At 30.5% G+C, this 9,503-nt stretch overlaps 1 pseudogene; it reads left to right on the top strand.

The window, feature by feature from the left end:
• Window positions 1-5,535: 5,535 nt before the first annotated feature.
• LOC131661852 (receptor-like protein 7) lies at window positions 5,536-8,934 on the top strand (annotated as a pseudogene).
• The last annotated feature ends 569 nt before the right edge of the window (window positions 8,935-9,503 follow it).

Here is a 9,503-nt window from a genome sequence, read left to right as displayed (position 1 = left end):
GCTTTATTTATATGTGTAGATTTTATAGTTTCTTACTGTGAAATTATATTTTATAGAACTTTTCAAATTTTTTTTGTTGTGGGTGATTTTATTGTTGAATTTGGGATTATTTTTCTTCTTGTATGCATGTTTTTGATTTTGAGTTTTCTCCTGATTTTGATTTTGTTACAGTTTGCAAATCTACCCTCCACCATTGAATTACGGTTGCACACAAGTTCTGATTGAGTTCACTATTTGCGAAAAACTCAGGAAAATGCTTTTCGTTCTTCTTCAGTAATGCAATTTGGAAAACCTACGTTCTTAAACAGTATTGAAACTACAATTTGGATTATATGTTTTACTTCAGTTCTGGGTTTCTTTTAAAACTAGGATCCATGTTAGCTATAAGTTTGAAAGTTTGGTGTACATGATTTTTGTTATTTATATTAATAGATATATTATAGATATATTTTAATAATCTGGATATCAAGACCATAACAAAGCTGGAGCAATGAATTCTATGGTAAGTAGTTGATATATAGTTTTATTCCTTTAAATTACAAAAACTTGATATGATAACAACAGTTTATTTATAACTCTTGAAATACTTCGTTTCTTCCACAGCTTCAAGTTTTTGTTGTTCTTTGCAATGCACCTTTTGTGTTGAATATAGACTGTGATCATTACAACAATAATAGCAAAGCTATTAGGGAAGCTATGTGCTTCTTCATGGACCATCTACTTGGAAAGAAGACCGCTTATGTCCAATTTTCGCGAAGGTTTGATGGCATCGACGGGCTTTTCATGTTGCTACTTTTGTTTTGATGACTCAGTCAGAACTTGACGTTGAAGATATTGATGATGTTCTTGAAGACAAAGATGAACAAGAGGAATCATCCTTCACGTCCCTTAAAGTTTTTAAGAAAAAGTTCAGAGAGTCGTCAATTTTCCTATATAAATAAGCCTGAGTATATTTAGTTGAGAAGCTCTTAATTTCAATTGAGCCTATTTCTCATTGTTGCACCAGGAATTTAAGAATGCATTGAAGGACAACACAATGGACTATGTATAAAGCAAAAGCGACAACACGCCCAGAAAAGTTCAACTTTGGAAATCTGGACCTATGTTAGGTGGTGATAGCGACGAGGAAGACGATGAAGACTGCTTTTTAGTTTTTGTTTTCAATTTTAATTAATAGTTAATTTTGTTGATGAATATGAAAACCAGAATATTTCTATTATGGTATGATATAATACTATTTGGAACAAAACTTCCACTTTTAATTAAATATATAAACTAAATATATAAATACGTTACAATTACACGAATTTATCTAAAAGAGCACAAAATTTGGGTATAGATATACTAAATATTGATGCATGATGTACTGTATAGTGAATTCTCGAGTCAATGACTACACAACTTTTAGTTTGACATATACAAACCATTCCAAACCATAAAATGTTAGAACTGTCAAGAAATGGCTCCACTGATAATGGTTTTGAAATACTCACATCATAAAATTGATGGCATCTTTCAACGTGAATTAAACAACCTTTCAGTTAGTTTGACTAAAAGACATATTTCTTGACACTATCCTGTTGCACTTTGCCCTGGAACTTTCTTCATGCCACCTCCCTGCTTCTGCCTAAACATTTGACAGTAACATATAGTTTCCACACTAACTGTTATAAGCACTAAGCAAAGCATCCCATAAGACAACATTTGGCATCAAGAGTATACTTCATATCAAATTTTAAATTGATTTTTCTAAGTTAATTTAAACCAAATTGAATTGTATATATAATTTAATACTTATTTATTTCTTATAAGTTTGAGATATTATGTAAATTAGTAGTACTATTTTGTAGTTTAATTAATTAATTTATTTTAATATTTCATTTGTTTTAAATACAATTATCGCTTTCAATTTGTAATTTTATTTTTAATATAATACTTATTGTGAATTACTTAAAAAATATTATTTTATGATTATAAATAAATGGGACATTTAATTTTATTTTCATCTCTATACTCTTTAAAATATACAGTATCTAAATTTAAAAAATAAAATGCAGAAATTATGGTAATCTAACACATGTGCATGACTATATGTATCATAAGTATATTTGTAAAATAATATGCTTATTCCAAGTCATTGAGAAGATTATATATTTTCTAAATTCTACTAGAAGTAGATACAATCAGTTCATTTTTTAATAATATACAGAAAAAAAATATTTTTGATTTAAACATTTTTATATATTAAAAAATTATATTTATTATCTAATAATTAATAAAATATTTTTTTCTTTTCAAAATAATAAATTCTAATTATTAATAATTATAAAAAATATCTTTATAGAACAACTCATATTTTTTCCATTTTATATTAGCTACACTTTTTAATATGTGTGAATTTAATAAATAAATTAAATATTCATCTTAATTTATAAACAATTAAATAGTCAATTTAATTGTTCATAAAAAAATAAAATTTAATTCTTAAATTGTTATCTATAAAATTAATAACAAATATCATTAAATATATACTTCATTTAAAAATGTATTACATATATAAATTAAATTATATTTTTATATTATAGAAATTAAATATGTTGATTAATAGAAGTATATAATTTCATATTTATGATATCTTATTCATATAAATAAAATTATTATATCAATATAATAGCACATTTTTACAATTATCCTATTTTTATGTTAGTAATTAATATCTTATTTTTAGATTTGCAATTAATATTATTTTTATATCAAATTTTCACATTTATGAAATAAAGGTTTATAATCATAAAAATAAATAAAAAATTAAAATTTTAACGAGTTAAATTCATCATTGATTAATATATATTTATTCATATAATATATAAAATGGTTGAAATATTAAAATTTAAAACTTTAACGGGTTAAGCTCATTCCATATATTTTATTATGTATTCAATGTTTTATGCTTTATTTTGAAGTTTAAAAATAAATATACTTAAACGTAACACGGGAAAAATGTGTTATTTTTTAATTTTTTATGCTATTACTAAATAAAGAAATGAGATAATATCTATCATATAAGAAAATTAAGTGTTGTGGAAATTTCCATTTTGCCCTGATGTCTCACCAATGCTCCACGTGGATGGCTTAAGCAGCTTTCATTCGGTTTTTATTTGAAAACATACTTATGAAGCTAGATTGTTTAAATTTACAAACTATTTGTTGAAATTTAATATTACCATGATACAACAATTCCACTGTTTCTCATTAAATGCTCTACAACCTATAAGATTTGCTTTTGCGTTTTCCCAATAACCTATATCCATTTTTTATTATTATTTGATCATCTTTGCTATCATAGATGTCTACTTAATCCATATTTTGTTTCTCAATAAATCAACATTGGCCATTTGGTTTGGACTAAACAAACTCTACTTCCACCAAAACACACCATTCTTTCCTTTTTGTATAACTTTCATTAGTAATGTTATTTAATTTTTATTATTATCATAATATTTATTTTATAATGTTAAGGCTAATATTTTTTTGGGAGAATAGATTTAGCTAACATTCTAATTTAATTAAACAATTTTATGACAAACAATTTGACTAATAACTTTTATCCAATACATGTCATAAATGTTTATTTTGGTTAATAATTAGAATTAAATCATTTTGTAAATAATTTTATGGATGATAATTATTATTTGACAAAGGGAAAAAATGCAATAAAATTTTAATAAATTATATAAACTGGTAAATAAAACTATTAATGGGAACATGAAATTACAAATCAAAATATTAAATATTAACGGGAACATGAAGTTACTGATCACAATATTGAATATTAACGGGAACCTGAAGTTACTGATTAAAATATAGAATATTAACGAGAACATGATGTTACTGATCAAAATATTGAATATTAGCGGGAATATGAAGTTACTGATTAAAATGTTAAATATTAACAAGAACATGAAGTTACTGATTAAAATATTGAATATTAACTGGAACATGAAGTTACTGACCACATTATTGAATTTTAACGGGAACCTGAAGCTACTGATTAAAATATCTATCATATAAGAAAATTAAGTGTTTTGGAAATTCCCATTTTGCCCTGATGTCTCACCAATGCTCCACGTGGATGGCTTAAGCAGCTTCCATTCGATTTTTATTTGAAAACATACTTATGAAGCTAGATTGTTTAAATTTACAAACTATTTGTTGAAATTTAATATTACCATGATACAACAATTCCATTGTTTCTCATTAAATGCTCTGCAACCTAATAGATTTACTTTTGCGTTTTCCCAATAACCTATATCCATTTATTATTATTATTTGATCACTCTTTGCTATCACAGATGTCTACTTAATCCATATTTTGTTTCTCAATAAATCAACACTGGCCATTTGGTTTGGACTAAACAAACTCTACTTCCACCAAAACACACCATTCTTTCCTTTTTGTATAACTTTCATTAGTAATGTTATTTAATTTTTATTATTGTCATAATATTTATTTTATAATTTTAAGGCTAATATTTTTTTGGGAGAATAGATTTAGATAACATTCTAATTTAATTAAACAATTTTATGACAAACAATTTGACTAATAGCTTTTATCCGATACATGTCATAAATGTTTATTTCGATTAATAATTAGAATGCAATCATTTTGTAAATAATTTTATGGATGATAATTACTATTTGACAAAGGAAAAAATGCAATAAAATTTTTATAAATTATATAAACTGGTAAATAAAACTATTAATGGGAACATGAAATTACAAATCAAAATATTAAATATTAACGAGAACATGAAGTTACTAATCACAATATTGAATATTAATGGGAACCTGAAGTTACTGATTAAAATATAGAATATTAATGAGAACATGATGTTACTGATCAAAATAATGAATATTAGCGGGAATATGAAGTTACTGATTAAAATGTTAAATATTAACAAGAACATGAAGTTAACCCCCAAGGGTTGGCCTAGCGGTGGAGGCTTGGGTCTTGAGAGTGTGCTTCTCTCAAGGTCCTGAGTTCGAATCCTGCTTTGTTCTGGCGGGGCCCCTGCTAGTGGACGAGCTAGTGGACATATTGAATATTAACGAAAATAATATACATTTTTCTATTAAAAATACACATCTGAAACAAAAACACGTCTCGTACCAGAACTCGTGCGAAGGCACGGGTTTGTTACTAGTTTTAAAGTTTACAATATTGACTACTTATTTGCTAGCAACACACGCTGCGTTTTTACCGGAACAATTTAACAATCAAGAAGACATTGAAGAAGTTAATTCAAATATAATTATAATATCTTCTAAGATGGAGTAGCTTCATAGCGTAATGAGACCAGGATATTAATTTTCTTGTGGCAGTAATGCGCGGTTCCAAGAAGTCTTAATTGCGTGTGAAATTGGGTTGAATGAACAAACTACTAGTAATAGTTAAGCTGATTGTTGCATTGCATACCGTCTATAAAAGGAGAAAAAGATAACGGTATCAGCATAACACCACTTTTTCATTCTCAAACCATTAGACACAAGCAACTCATAATTCACTATGAAACCACACGTAATCTTTTGGCTTTTCTTTCTACCATTTAGCCTAATAAATTCCTGGACTAATAATTCTGTGGTGAATGGCCACTGTCTCGGCCATCAGCATTCCTTGTTGCTCCATTTGAAAAACAACCTGATATTCAATCCCACAAAATCCTCAAAGCTAGTTCATTGGAACCAAAGTGATGAAGATTGTAGAAATACAACAAAGATTGTTGTCAATGGCATGGGGTAACATGCAAAGACGGATATGTTACAGCCCTCGATCTTAGTCACGAGTCTATTTCAGGAGCACTTAATGATTCAAGTCCTCTTTTCAACCTGCACTATCTCGAGAGTCTGAATTTGGCTTTCAATAATTTCCATTCTGTGATTCCTTCAGAACTGCATAAGCTGCAAAATTTGAAGTATATGAACTTCTCTGATGCAGGCTTTGAGGGACAAGTCCCAAAAGAAATTTCTCACCTCAAAAGGCTGGTCACTCTTGATTTGTCTTCTTCAGTTACTTCAAATCACAGCTTAAAATTGGAGAATCCAAATATAGAGATGCTTCTGGAAAACCTCACAAACATCACAGAATTGTATTTAGATGGTGTAGCAATATTTGCCAGCGGAGATGAATGGGGCCGTGCTTTATCTTCGTTGGAAAGGCTCCATGTTTTGAGTTTGCCATCATGCAATCTCTCGGGACCTATTGATTCTTCACTAGCTAATCTCCGGTCACTCTCGGTTCTAAAATTGAGCAACAACAATTTGTCAAGCATAGTGCCAGATTCCTTTGCAAATTTCTCCAATTTAACCATCCTACATCTCAGTAGTTGTGGTTTGATTGGTTTTTTCCCAAAAGAAATCTTCCAAATACATACATTAGAGGTCATTGACATATCAGACAATCAAAATCTTAATGGTTCTTTGCCAGACTTTCCACCACTTGCATCTCTTTACTACTTGAATCTTGCCAATACAAATTTCTCAGGACCACTTCCAAGTACTATCTCAAACCTGAAGCAGTTATCATTCATTGATCTATCTTACTGCAAATTTAACGAAACAATTCCTAGTTCCCTGTCAGAACTCACCCAACTTGTTTACTTAGACATGTCTTCCAATAACCTCACAGGTCCACTTCCTTATTTTAATATGTCAAAGAACCTCACATATCTGTCCTTATTTCTCAATCATTTGAGCGGGGATTTGCCATCCGGCCATTTTGAGGGCCTTATAAATCTCGTCAGCATTGATTTAGGGTACAATTCTTTTAAAGGGAACATTCCCTCTAGTCTACTTAAGCTCCCATGTTTGCGAGAACTAAAACTTCCCTTTAATCAACTGGATGGGATCTTGGTTGACTTCGATAATGCATCATCATCTGTATTGGAGATGCTTGATTTGGCAAGCAATAACTTACAAGGACATCTTCCTATGTCTATCTTTAACCTTAGAAGACTTCGTGTCATTCAACTCTCTTCCAACAAGTTTAATGGCACGGTACAGTTGGATGTCATTCGAAGGCTAAGTAATTTAACTACGTTAGGCCTCTCACATAACAATTTATCGATTGATATCAGCTTCCGAGATGATCATGAAATGTCTCCCTTTCCAGAGATAAGAGTTTTTACGCTGGCTTTTTGCAAATTAAGAGAAATCCCAAGTTTCTTGAAAAACCAATCCACATTATTATCTCTTGACTTATCTGGCAACAATATTAAAGGACCGATACCTAATTGGATTTGGAAACTTGAATCTCTCACTAGCTTGAATCTTTCTAGGAACTCTTTGACTAACTTTGAAGAAACTATTTGGAACTTGAGTTCTAACCTCTATGTGGTTGATCTAAGTTCTAATCGAATCCAAGGACCTATTTCTTTCATTCCTAAGTACGCAAGTTATTTGGACTTCTCAAGTAACTTGTTGAGCTCTATCATACCACCAGACATCGGAAACTATCTCCCTTTCATACGTATATTGTTTCTTTCAAACAATAGTTTTAAAGGAGAAATTCATGAATCCTTTTGCAATGCTTCAACTCTTCGATTGCTAGATCTTTCTTACAACAACTTTGATGGGACAATTCCCAAGTGTTTTGCAGCAATTAGTAGGAGTCTTAGGATGATGAATTTTGGTGGAAACAAGCTTCGAGGTCATATCCCTGACACTATATTCCCAAATTCATGTGCACTGAGATATTTGGACCTGAACGACAATCTCTTGGATGGCACCATACCGAAATCTTTGGCAAATTGTATGAAACTACAAGTTCTAAATCTCGGAAAGAATGCTTTAACTGATAGATTTCCATGTTTTTTGAGCAACATTTCCACTCTTAGGATAATGGTTTTAAGGTCTAATGAGCTCCACGGGTCTATCGAGTGCCCACATAACAATGTGGATTGGAAAATGCTTCATATGGTGGATCTAGCATCCAATAACTTGAGTGGAACGATACAAGGAGCACTATTAAAAAGTTGGAAGGCAATGATGCGTGATGAAGGCATGCTTGGGCCAGAATTTGGCCATTTATTTTTTGAAATTGATGATAACTACCATCCCATGAGTTTAAATGCCGTGTTACCACATTTGAACAAATATCTCGCAATGAAATTGGTGAAACTTGTTTCAAATATGCCTCGCTCTATTCTTGACCAAGGGTTCGTTGATGTTAACGAAGTAGATCTTTCTCGTTATCAAGATTCGGTTATTATTGTCAACAAAGGTCAACAGATGAAGTTAGTTAAAATTCAAATGGCCTTTACTTATGTGGATATGTCAAACAACTATTTGGAGGGGAAAATACCCAATGAGCTAACGGAATTCAAAGCATTGAATGCTCTGAACTTGTCACATAATGCACTTACAGGTCATATACCATCATCTATGGGGAATTTGAGGAACCTTGAATCTATGGACTTGTCAAACAATTCCTTCAATGGAGAGATTCCTCCAGAGCTGTCAAATCTTTCTTTCCTGGAATATCTAAATCTCTCCTTCAATCACCTAGAGGGACAAATTCCTTTAGGTACTCAAATCCAAACCTTTCAGGCAGATTCTTTTGAAGGGAACAAAGGGTTATGTGGGCCTCCTCTAATCAATATTTGCAAGGAAAATGGAGGAAAAGGGTTGCCACCACAAGCATCTGAAACACCTAATTCCCATAATGAGAGTCCAATTGATTGGAATTTCTTAAGTGTGGAGTTGGGGTTTATTTTTGGCTTTGGAATTTCCATTCTCCCTCTTATTTTTTGGAAAAAATGGAGGTTGTGGTATTCTAAACATGTAGATGAGATGCTTTATAGGATCATTCCACAACTTGATTTTGGGTTGGAACAGCACGATGGGAAGATGTATAGAATTTTGAGGTGGAGGAGCTGATTGCTAAATTTAATGGTTCTATGTTATAGCTCAGACAATTTGGCACTTCTAGTTTTGGTGTTTTTTTATCTCATATGTTAGTTTTCAAGCACTAGTATTGAAATAAGGTTTACCTTTTGTACTTTTCCCTTGAATAATATAAAATGATATTTTTCCTTTCTTAAATGCGTTTGCGCCTATATGTCTGTATATTTGAATTTTCATCTTGTATCTTTTATCTGTCTTTTTGATAAAGGGGAGAAGTATAATCGCTCGGGGAGTAAATTATATTATCTACTTAATTGAGGGGGAGTTTAACAACTTTAAATATATTTGTTTTTCTTTTATCACCTCCCCAAGAGATGTGTTGTCTTCATCAAAAATGAGGGAGAATGTGGAAACGTATTTTGCAGATTATTGAAGAAGTAATCAGTCAACCGATTCTTCAAATAAGAATAATCGGAGGTTTCTCAAAGTTTGCACGCGGAAGATTTATAGAGCAAAAATGTAAAATTATACTCAATAGACAATTATTAGGTAGCAACTCATGTCACTTTACAAATATCCTAATGATTAGATAGGAAAATACA

The sequence above is a fragment of the Vicia villosa genome, linkage group LG1 (assembly GCF_029867415.1).
Source record: "Vicia villosa cultivar HV-30 ecotype Madison, WI linkage group LG1, Vvil1.0, whole genome shotgun sequence".
Taxonomy (NCBI): Eukaryota; Viridiplantae; Streptophyta; class Magnoliopsida; order Fabales; family Fabaceae; genus Vicia; species Vicia villosa.
The sequence above is the reverse complement of the archived record's forward strand: the minus strand, read 5'-3'. Positions and strand labels throughout refer to the sequence as shown.